This window comes from Pongo abelii, chromosome 21, assembly GCF_028885655.2.
Source record: "Pongo abelii isolate AG06213 chromosome 21, NHGRI_mPonAbe1-v2.0_pri, whole genome shotgun sequence".
NCBI lineage: Eukaryota > Metazoa > Chordata > Mammalia > Primates > Hominidae > Pongo > Pongo abelii.
The window spans coordinates 45,116,391-45,128,786 of NC_072006.2; the positions used below are offsets into that span (position 1 = coordinate 45,116,391).

At 40.7% G+C, this 12,396-nt stretch overlaps 1 long non-coding RNA gene across 1 annotated transcript; it reads left to right on the forward strand.

Moving 5' to 3' along the window:
- Window positions 1-2,216: 2,216 nt before the first annotated feature.
- LOC129052231 (uncharacterized) lies at window positions 2,217-4,079 on the forward strand. The gene is made up of 3 exons (XR_008517169.1): window positions 2,217-2,462; window positions 2,905-3,028; window positions 3,808-4,079. It is a non-coding gene; the product is annotated as an uncharacterized LOC129052231 (long non-coding RNA).
- The last annotated feature ends 8,317 nt before the right edge of the window (window positions 4,080-12,396 follow it).

Consider the following 12,396-nt stretch of genomic DNA (forward strand, 5'->3'; position numbering starts at 1 on the left):
CCCCGATACTTACTGGCTTAAAACAACAACCATTTATTATGTCTCATGATTTTTAGGCCATTTTTCTCCTCTGTGGCACTGACTATGCTCACTCAGTGGTATTTAGCCAGCAGCTGGCCTGGGCTGAAGTGTTCAAGACAGCATCATTCACATATGTGCCTTTTGGCAGGAGCCAGGAGTCTAGGCTCACCTGGGTGTCTCTCCTCTCCATGTAGACTCTGGTCTGTCCAGCCTGTCCAACAGCATGGTCAGACATCACATGCAGCATCTCAGGCTCCAGGAGACCAAAGTAGAAGCGGCCAGTCTTTTTAAAAACAGCCAAGTGCTGTGGCTCATGCCTATAATCCCAGCACTTTGGGAGGCTGAGGTGGGCAGATCACAAAGTCAAGAGATCAAGGCCATCCTGGCCAACATGCTGAAACCCCATCTCTACTAAAAATACAAAAATTAGCTGGGCATGGTGGCACACACCTGTTGTCCCAGCTACTCGGGAGGCTAAGGCTGGAGAATAGCTTAAACCCAAGAGGCGGAGGTTGCAGTGAGCCAAGATCACACCACTGCACTCCAGCCTAGGCGACAGAATGAGACTGTCTTAAAAAGAAAAAAAAAAAAAACAAGGCCCAGAACTGGCGTGGCATCCCTTCTTCAACACTCTGTTGGTCAAACATTTACAGGCCAGCCCAGATTCAAGGAGAGGGGAAACAGACCCCACCTCTTAATGAGAGGACTGTCAAAAAATCTGCAGCCATCTGTAAATTCCTGATGTGGAACTGAAGACCACACCTCCAGAAAGACTCACCAGGCCTGGGAACAGTCCAGACAAAACAGCTACTGAACCCCTGACCACAGCAACTATGAGAGATAATCTATGTTTATTGTTAGTTAAACCCAGTTCGTTTGGGGATAATTTTTTTTTTAATGGAGTCCCGCTCTGCCGCCCAGGCTGGAGTGCAGTGGCGCAATCTCGGCTCACTGCAACCTCCACCACCCAGGTTCAAATGATTCTCCAGCCTCAGCCTCCCAAGTAGCTGGGATTACAGGCACCCACCACAATGCCCAGCTAACTTTTGTATTTTTAGCAGAGACGGGGGTTTCGCCACGTTGGCCAGGCTGGTCTCGAACTCCTGACCTCAGGTGATCCACCTGCCTCGGCCTCCCAAAGTGCTGGGATTACAGGCATGAGCCACGGCGCCTCCCTGGGGATAATTTATTACACAGCTGTAGATGCCAAATACATTCACCCTCTCCAAAGCTGTCCTTCCATCCGTATTCAAGACAGTGTCCTGGAAGGGAAACATCCAGGGACAGGATGTGTGATGGATTTCAGGATAAGCGCCTAAAGTTCAAGAATTTAAGAAAGTTATGAGACCAGATCTTCAAAATCTACTATCTCGGAGCCAATTCTCATTCATATACTCACGTAACAAATATCTCTGAGTTCCTACTCTGTGCTGCGCCCGTTAAGCAAAGTGCTGGAGGTAGAAGGGTAAGCAAAAACAGACATGGTCCCTCAAATCACAGGTCTCTCTAAGAATACCCCGGTCTGGGCCCCTTCTATAACCTGTAAGGTTCACTCCCAGGGCAGCTACTGCCCGATGAAAATGGGCTCTGGGCCAGGTCCATAATCCCAGCACTTTGTGAGGCTGAGGCAGGCAGATCACCTAAGCTCAGGAGTTCGAGACCAGCCTGCCCAACATGGTGAAACCCTGTCTCTACTAAAAATACAAAAAATTAGCCAGGCATGGTGGCAGGCACCTGTAATCCCAGCTACTCGGGAGGCTGAGGCAGGAGAATCTCTTTAAACCGGGATGCAGAGGTTGCAGTGAGCCGAGGTCACGCCACTGCACTGCAGCGTGGGCAACAACAGCAAAACTCCGTCAAAAAAAAAAAAAAAAAAAAGAAAAGAAAATGGGCTCTGGGCACCTCTAATAATTCACAGCCCCTGTCCCTAGCCCGGCCTGCTCACTACTCTTGCTCTCCTTCTTGGCTTCTGACTTGGCTCATTTCATGTTACCCATTGCTTGGACCTAATACGCTGGCTTTGGGCTTTTCTAGCAAACCACATTCCTGTTCACTCCCAAGTTCCAAACCAGGGCCAGGCGCAGTAGCCGTGGCCTTAGCCTCGGCCCTAGGAGTGACCCGGAAGTCCATGCCACCAGTCCGGAAGTCATTCCGGACTCTTCTTTCCTGTGTCTCCCGGTCCAGTTCTTCCTTCCGCTGAACGCTGAGAAAGTCGTCCCTGGGCGGGGGAAGCTGGTTCTTTGCTTCCCCTCAGGCCCATGAGCCATTGTCCCCAACCAGCCAGGCGCATCTTAGAAGCACCATCTCCTCGGGCTCTTTTCCTGCTCTGCCTGGATTGGGCTCATTTACTAAAAATTAGTTGGGAATGAAAAAAGCCCCTAGTTTATTAGCGTGATATTATTCCCCTCCCACCATGCCCCTGCAGCATGATGGATTGCCTGGTAAGGGGACGCAGCCCCAGCCGGGGAGTGAGCAAGCTCTGTTCGGTCCCCGGCGCAGACAGATGGGGAGGCCGAGTCCTGACCATGATTGATTAGCTCCGCAAAGCCTGTTGAGCGGAGTTCCATCAAGATTGATGCTTTCTCCTCATAACAGCATTTCCAAAAAGTTTCTATTACATTTTGATTATGTTTATAGAATCTCGCTGGTCCGGGGGAAGATGCAATCTCGTTCGTTCCCAGTGTGTGTCTGCGTGGGCCGCCACAGCGCCTCACACAGCCCTGCTAGCTTGGCCTTTGCAGAGTGACCTCACTTTCTGGGCAGGAGGAAGGACTTGGGTTGCCTCCCACCATCAAGGTGGAAGAAGCTAATGTCCACTCTCCCAGTGCCCAGAGTTCAGTCTCATGACAGTTCTGGTTTTTGAAGCCCAACCAACTATTTCAGGTTTCTCAGGCCTGGGCCGGAAGGTAAAAGAGAAAATCAGAGCAAAGGCATTTCCTGAGATCGGCAGGCTGTTGGGGAAGAGACTGGGCAGCCCTCATTTTTCTACGTAGTTCCCAAGGACACAGTAAGACCACGTCAAATGCGTGGCAAAATATATGTTTAAATATTTATACAAATGCATTTATTTATGTGTGTCTGTGTGTGTGTGTCCCATTTTACCCCACAAAGGATTTGAATGATGTACAAGAAATGTGGAAAATGAATAAAGAACAAGGATTAGGACCAGGGAAATGCAAATCAGGCTAGAATATCAAGACCAAAAGGAAAAACTAAATATATATGCAACATGTAAGATGCCACAGTCTTTATGCTTGGGCCTTTAACTTGGTCTGAGTTTCCTGACAGTCAATGCGAAAAGGGAAATAAAATTGGTTACTTAGTTCTTTTCTAGCTGTTATTAATAAAAGAATTTTCAGAAATGCCAATTCTTTGGGGGAATCTTAGGGTTTCTTCCAATTTTATTCTAAAGGAAATTTTGTACTAGAGAGTTCTAAATAGGAGACTACAATAAATATGTTAAACCAGTACTGACATTTTGGGCTAGATAATTCCTTGTGTGGGGGCTGCCCTATGAATCGTAAGATATTTAGCAGCATCCTTGGTCTATACTCACCAGATACCAATAGCAAACTCTCTTCAAGTTGTAATAACCAAAAATGCCTCCAGATACTGTCAGATGTATCCTGGGGTTTGCTATTGCTAGATTTAACAAGAATTCAGAATGCACAGTTAAATTTGAATGTCACATTTTTTAAAATAAATAATATTTTAATGTAAGTATTTCCCAGGCGATATTTGGATATACTTTTACTAAAATTATATTCTTTTTTATCTGAAATTCAGATGTAACTAGCCATCCTGCATTATGTCAAGTAACCCCACCTGATGGGCCACATCCTCAGTGGGAAGATCTCCCAGGAACGTTTCAAACATGATGCACTGCAAGGGGCTCACTCTCCACACCATGTTTTTTAAAGTGTAACAATGTGAAAATATGTTTTTCTTCAGTGCTTCTTTTTTTATTTATAGATAACAATAGTTTGCCTTCTGTTTCGTATCTTTTTAACTATAAAATTTAATTGTGATCTATCTTGCAAATAAATGATATACTTTTGAAAAAAATAATAAAAATTTAAAACTCCAGGGCTTTTCCAGTGGCTCACACCTGTAATCCCAGCACTTTGGGAGGCCAAGGCACAAGGATGGTTTGACCTCAGGAATTCAAGACCAGCCTGGGTGACAGAGTGAGACTCCATCTCTACAAAAAAAAAAAAAAAAAAAAAAAAAAAACTCTAATTGAGCACCACTATGTTAAACAGTGCCCTCAAAACAGCCCTTTGGGGTAATAATGTAGCCAGAGAATTCCATAAGACTGGGTCTTGTAGCATCCACAGAAGAAATTAAGGGGATAACTCTACAATATAACTTTAAAAGAGCAATTCTGCACAGTTCTAAACAATATTATCCTTCCACAATATTTTTTGACGATCCCGCTTGATCCAGTGTTAAAACCTAGAGACACTTTGCTGCAACCTCCCCTTAGTCTAACTGCCCAGATTCCCTTTGCAAAAGGCAGTGAGGTGAGTCTCACCTGATGGTCCCAAATGATCCCACGCTGGTGCTGCTAGTTCCCTTTGGCCACTGGGATTACAAAGTAGACTCAAGCAATCTCTAGAAATTACCCATTCTAGGGTTACTCGATTGTAAAAACTGGCTAGGCATTTGGAAAAAAGCAGTTGGATCCCTTCCTCATCATTTGTACCAAAATAAATACCAGATGTATCAAAATTTTTAAGCATGAAACAATGAAATCAGATTAGTACTAGAAGAAAATGTGGGATAACTTTTTGGAATTGCCAGGATAGGAAAGGGCCTTTTGGGTCACCTTCTGGACACAAAATCCAGAAACCATTGAGTAAAAAAAAGATTGAGAGATTTTACCACATTTTTTAAGTGTAACTCTCCGCATGGCAGACAGAAAAACGAAGACTAACAAACTTGGGAAAAAATACAGGCCATATAAAGGAGGACTAATGTCTCCATTACACAGAGAGTTCCCAGAAAAAGAAATCCAAATGGCTTTTAAACACACGAAAGAGTGATCAACCTCACTCAGATACAAATTAAAACCACAATTAAAAACCTATTTTTATCAATCATATGGGCAAAGATCAAAACGTCTAATAACATGCCATCAGTAAGAATGGGGGGAAACAGACACTAACAGAGTTGTTGGAAATACATGCTCACTCTTGGAAGGCATTTTGGCATTGTGTATTCAATTTTAGCTGTGCAGTTTCACTTCTGATATTTACTCCACAGATATGTATGAGTGCAAAGATGTATACATAAAGTTAGTCATTAAAGTATTTGTTAGCAAAATTTGTGAATAAATTAAATATCCACCACTACAAATTTTCTTAAATAAATTATGGTACACTCGTGCAAAGCAATGCTATGCAGCAGTTTTACAATATAGAGTGGCTATAGAACAAGAAGTAATAAGGAATGATCTCCAAGATATATTGTGAAGTGAAAAAAAAGAAGGTGCTGAAGATGTACAGAGGATAGTAAGACAAAGTAGATAGATATATAAATGTGCTTTTCTTATTCATATATGTGTGCTTATGAAGCGATACACAAGAAACTGGTTATGATTGATTGCCTCTGGAAGTGAACATAAGAAACTGGTATGAAGAATGAAAACAAGTTTTACTTTTAACAAATACTTTTTTGAATCATTTGGATTGTTTTAACCATGTGTATGTATTAACTTTTCAAAATGACATCAACTGATCTTTGACAAGAGCACCAAGAATACACAATGAGGAAAAGATTATCTTTTCAATAAATGGTGTCGGGGAAGACAGGATATCCATGTGTCAAAGGATGAAATTGGACCCCTATTTTACACCATAAAAAATAAACTCAAAATGAATTAAAGATTTAAACGTAAAGACTTGAAACAGTAAAACTCCTAGAAGAAAACAGGGGGAAAGCTTCATGACATTGGTCTTGGCAATGGCTTCATGGCTATGACACCAAAAGCACAGGCAACAAAAGCAAAAATAGAAAAGTGGGACTACATCACATTTAAAATCTTCTGCCCAGTAAAGGAAACAACCAATGGAGTGAAAAAGCAGTCTATGGAATAGGAGACTATATTTCCAAGCCGTATATCTGAGAAGGGGTTTATTTCCAAAATATATAAAGAACTCTTACAACTCAACAGAAAAAAAAATAGTACAATTGAGAAATGGGCAGCTGCCGGGCGCGGTGGTTCACGCCTGTAATCCCAGTAATTTGGGAGGCTGAGGAGGATGGATCACGAGGTCAGGAGATCAAGACCATCCTGGCCATAATTTCTGTGAAAAAATATTAATTTTATAATTAAAAAGCATTCAATATTATATGAAAGGGAAATAAATTCCCACTGGCCCTATGCTGAGATGAACACCAAGTTCCCTAGTCCCTCCATGATGCTTACGGTCAGCTTTATTTTAAAAAAAAAAGGGGGCTGGGGCTAGATTCCAGTGGGGGAACTATTTGGGACACAGCCTAATTTTGGCTATAAGAGTCAGTGATCCCAATTGGAGGGCCATATTTCAGTCCCATAGGATCCACATGATAAAGAAAATGGAGGGCAGAGGTCCTGAATCCTTGATACTACCTAGAATTCTTTCTACATATTTTTGGCTAAAACCACTCTTTATTTCCAGCAAAAACCTCTACCACCTCCTCCAAATCCATCAAACCTTCAAAGCCCACCACATCCAGGAAGCCCTGTCTGATACCATCCCCTCTGCTGACATAGGACATAGTGTGGACATCTCTCCCCAGCCCCTAGTTATTTACTATACTGTAAAAATATTTTAAAAGTATTAATCACAGCTGTGGCCGGGTGCGGTGACTCACACCTGTAAACCCCAGCACTTTGGGAGGCCAAGGCAGCCAGATCACGTAAGGTCAGGAGTTCGAGACCAACCTGGCAACATAGTAAAACACCATCTCTACTAAAAATACTAAAAATACAAAAATTAGCCAGGTGTGGTGGCAAGAGCTTGCAATCCCAGCTACTCAGGAGGCTGAGACAGGAGAATTGCTTGAACCCAGGAGATGGAGGTTGCAGTAAGCCAAGATTGCACCATTGCACTCCAGCCTGGGGGACAAGAGCAAAATTCCACCTCAAAAAATAATAATAATACAATAAAATAAAAGTATTAATCACAGCTACCATTTACTCAGCACCTCATTTTGCACCATATGCCATGCAAAACTCTTTACATTCATTAGGTCATTCAACCTTTATAACAACCCTACGATGAAGCCTCTATAAAGTATATAGTTGAGCAAAATGAGGCACAATGGGACCTAGTTCCTCACTTAGGGTATCTCAAACAGTAATGGCACTACCAGGTTGCAAACTCAGTTCAGTGATTTCAAAGACCATAACCTCAACTGCTATGAGATGCTGACTCTTTCATGATGTGCATCTCAGAATCAGAGACTTTTTCTACTGGACAGTCCCTGCCAAGTACCCATTTCTCTGACAGCAGCAACCAAACTTGCCTTGGGAAATCGTCCTCTTTGCATGCAATATTTCTGGGACTGTCATTCAAGATGTCCCACGTGTCCTGGTCACATGACCCCACCTGAGCCAATCAGGCTTATTGTCAGAACTTTGAGCCTCAAATAGGTGATGCAAGAACAGAAAGGTCAGTGGACCCTTGATCCAATTGGTCATTAACCCATGATTAACTGGACTCTACCCCCAGGACCAAACCTATTGACCTCACATGCTACAAAAAATCCCTGGTTTTGTTTAGATTAACCAGAGTTTGCTCAGTTTAGCTTGGAATCAAAAACCCTACCTAAAAGGACTAGTGTCTAAAGTATATAAAGGACTCTCAAAATTCAACCATAAAAAACAAAAATCTTCAACAAATTCAGCAACATGTGACCAAGTGACATTTATCTCAGAAATGCAAGATTGGCTTAACATGCAGAAATCAATCAGTGTAATACACCATATTAGTAGAATAAAGGACAAAAATCACATGATGGTCTTAATAGATACAGAAAAGGCATTTGACAAATCCAGTACCTTATTATGATTTTTAAACAAAATACTTCACAAATTAGAAATACAAGAGAACTTTCTCAACCTGATAAAGGCCATCTATGTTTTTAATAATCCACAGCTAACAATATATTTAATGATACTTAATGGTGAAAGATTGGCTGGCTTTCTCCTAAGATCAGGAATAAAATAAGAATGTCCACTCTAGCTACTTCTGTTCAACATTGTGCTACAGGTTCTAGCCAGAGCAATTAGACAAGAAAAAAAAAGGACATCCAGATTGGGAAGAAATAAGTAAAACTATCTCTATTCACAAATGACATGATCTTATGTAGACAGAAAATTCTAAGGAGTCCACCAAAGAAATTGTTAGAGGCTGGCCACAGTGGCTCATGCCTGTAATCCCAGCACTTTGGGAGGCCAAGGTGGGAGGATCATCTGAGTCCAGGAGTTCAAGACCAGCCTGGGCAACATAGTGAGACTCCCCTCTCTACAAGAAATAAACAAAATTGGCCAGGTGTGGTGGTGCATGCCTCTAGTCTCAGCTAATTGGGAGGCTGAGGTGGGAAGATCAATTGAGCCTGGAGCCAAAGTGGCAATAAGCCAAGATTACACCCTTGCACTCCAGCCCGGATGACAGAGTGAGACCTTGTCTCAAAAAAAAAAAAGAGAAAGAAAAAGAAAAGAAAGAAAGAAACTGTTACAACTAATTAAGAAGTTCAGCAATCTTGCAGGTTACAAGATCAGGATAAAAAAAAATCAACTGTATTTCTACACACTTGAAATGTATGATCCAAAAATAAAATTAAGAAAACAATTCCATTTACAATAGCATCAAGAAGAATAAAAGACTTAAGAATAAATTTGACAAGAGAAGTTACACTGAAAACCACAAAACATCATTGAAAAAAAGAAGTAAATAAATTGAAAGATGTAAAAAATATAATAAATGGAAAGATGCCTGACATTCATGTATTATAAGAAGTAATATTGTTAAGATGACAATACTTCTCATACTGATCTCTGGAATCAATGTAATTTCTATCAAAGTCTCAGTTATCTTTTTGCAGAACTTGACAAGATGATTCTAAAAAAATAAATACAGAAATGCAAGAATAGGCAAAACAATCTTGAAAAAGAAGTACAAAACTGGAGGACTCACATCTCAATTTCAAAACTTACTATACAGTTACAATAATCAGGACATTATGGATCTAACATAAGGATAGAAATATAGATCAATGAAATGGATTTTGAAATTAAGAAATAAACTCTCATATTATGGTCAACTCATTTTCCTGAAGGGTACCACGGCAATTCAATAGGAAAAGAATAGCCTTTTCCAAAAATGGTGCTGGGATAACTGGATATCCACATGCAAAAGAATGAAATTGGGCCCCTACCTCACACCACGTGAAAATGAATTCAAAATCAATTAGAGACCTAAATGTAAAAGCTAAATTCATAAAAGTCTTACACAAAACACAAGGAATAAATTGTGTCCTTGGATTAGGCAACGGTTTCTTAAATATAACACCAAAAACCCAAACAACAAAAGAAAAATAAATCGGAGTTCATCAAAATTTTAAACTTTTGGCCAGGCATGGTGGTTCATGCCTGTAATCCCAGAACTTTGGGAGGCCAAGGTGGGTAGATCACGAGGTCAGGAGTTCAAGACCAGCCTGGGCAACATGGTGAAACCCCATGTCTACTAAAAATACAAAAATTAGCTGGTCGTGATGGTGGGCACCTGTAATTTTAGCTACTCAGGAGGCTGAGGCAGGAGAATTGCTTGAACTCTGGAGGCAGATGTTGCAGTGAGCCAGGACTGCACCACTGTACTCCAGTCTTGGTGACAGAGTGAGACTCAGTATCAAAAAATAAAATAAAATAAAACTTTTGCGCATCAAAGGACACTATAATTAAAGCAAAAGAAACCTCATAAGATGGGAGAAAATGTTTGCAAATCATGTATCTGACAAGGAGCTTGTATTTAGAATGTATGAAGAACATTTACAAATTGACTCCCCAAAAGCCAAATAAGCCAATCTAAAACCAGGCAGCGAATTTGAATAGACATTTCTCTAATATATGCAAATGGCCAATAAGCACATGAGAAGATGCTCAGCATCATTAGTCATTAAAGAAATGAAAACCAAAACTACAATGAAATACTACTTCATAACCACTAGGATGGCTATAATCAAAAATGTGAAAAACAACAAATGTTAGCAAGGCTCTGGAGAAATTGGAACCCTCATACATTGCTGGAAGGAGTGTAACATGGTGCAGCCACTCTGGAAAATATTTTGGCAATTCCTCAAAACATATAGTTATCATAAGACCCAGTAATTCAACTCCTAGGTATATACACAAAAGAATTGAAAACACAAAAATTTGGCTAGGCACGGTGGCTCACACCTGTAATCCCAGCACTTTGGGAGGCTGAGGAGGGTGGATCACCTGAGGTCAGGAGTTCGAGACCAGCCTGGCCAACATGGTGAAACCCTGTCTCTACTAAAAATATTTTTTTAAAAAATTGGCCGGGCGTGGTGGCGGGCGCCTGTAGTCCCAGCTACTCAGGAGGCTGAGGCAGGAGAATCGCTTGAACCCGAGAGGCAGAGGTTGGAGTGAGCCAAGATCACGCCATTGCACTCCAGCCTGGGGACAAAAGTGAGACTTTGTCTCAAAAAAGAAAAAAAAAGAGAACCTAAAAATTTAAACATAAATGTTCATAGCAGCATTATTCATAATAGCCAAAAAGTGGAAACAATATAAATGTCTACTCACTGATGAATAGATCAACGAAATGTGGTATAGCCACATAATAGAATATTCATTCATCAAATGGGATGAAGTTCTGAAACATGCTACAACATGGATGAAACTCAGTGAAGAAAAGCAGATACAACAGGTCATGTATTGTATGATTCCATTTATATGAAATGCCCAGAACAGGCAAATCTGCAGAGACAGACAATAGATTTGCAGTTGCCAGGGGCTGCAGAAAGGGAGGGATGGAAATTGACTACTAGTGGGTATGAGGCTTCATTCTGGAGTGACAAAATGTTCTGAAATTAGATAGTGATGATAGATGCACAACTTGGTGAATATACTAAAAACCACTCAGTCAAACACTTTAAAAGTTCATACATGAACTTTATGGTATATAAATTATATCTCAATAAACCTGTAATTTAAAAAAAAAGAGGGAGAGACTGCTCAAAAAAAAGAACCTCAACAGTAAAAAAGTAAACAATCAAATTAAAAAATGGGCAAAAAACACAAAGAGACATTTCGCCAAAGAGTATATATGGGTGGCAAATAAGCACATGAAACAATGTTCAATATCACTAGCCACTGGAAAATGCAAATTTAAAACACAATGAGATATCACCACACACTTATGAGAATGACTAAAATAAAAAGTAGTGGCAACACCAAATGCTGGCAAAGACGCAGAGAAATTGGATCACTCACATGTTACTGATGGGAAGATAAGATGGCACATCCACTCTGGAAAACAGTTTAGTGGTCTGTTATAAAAACTAAACATACTGCCAGGCACGGTGGCTCACACCTGTAATCCCAGCACTCTGGGATTACAGCAATCTTGCACGTTACAATATCCGCCGAGGTGGGTGGATCACTTGAGGCCAGGAGGTCGAGACCAGCCTGGCCAACAAGGTGAAAGCCCACCTCTACTGAAAATATAAAATTAGCCGAGTGTGGTGATGAGCACCTGCAGTCCCAGCTACTCGTGCCACTTCACTCCAGTCTGGGCAACAGAGACTGCACCTCAAAAAAAAAAAAATACAATGACCATACAACCCAGCAATTACACTCTTAGGTATTTATCCCAGAAAAATGAAACTTTATTTTCACACATAAGTAAAACTGTATAAAAACCTGTACTTGAATGTTCATAGTAGCTTTGTTAGTAATAGTCAAAAACTGGAAACAACCTGGATGTACGTCAATAGGTAAATGGTTAAACAAGCTCTGGTATATCCATACCATGCAACAGTACTTAGCAATAAAAAAGGAATTAATTATTAATAAACACAACCTCAATGAATCTCCAGAGAATTATGCTAAGTAAACAAAGCCAATCCCAAAAGGTTATAATTGTACAATTCTATTTATATAGGATTTTTGAAAAGACAAAATTTTAGGAATGGAGAGCAGATTAGTGGGGGCTGGAGAGCAGGAGGGAGGTGGGTGTGGGTATTAGAGGGCAACATGAGAGATCCTCATGGAAATACAACTGTTATGTATAATATCTTGACTGCATTAGTGGATACGCGAACCCATACATGTAATAAAATGGTATATAACCAAGTACCCACACA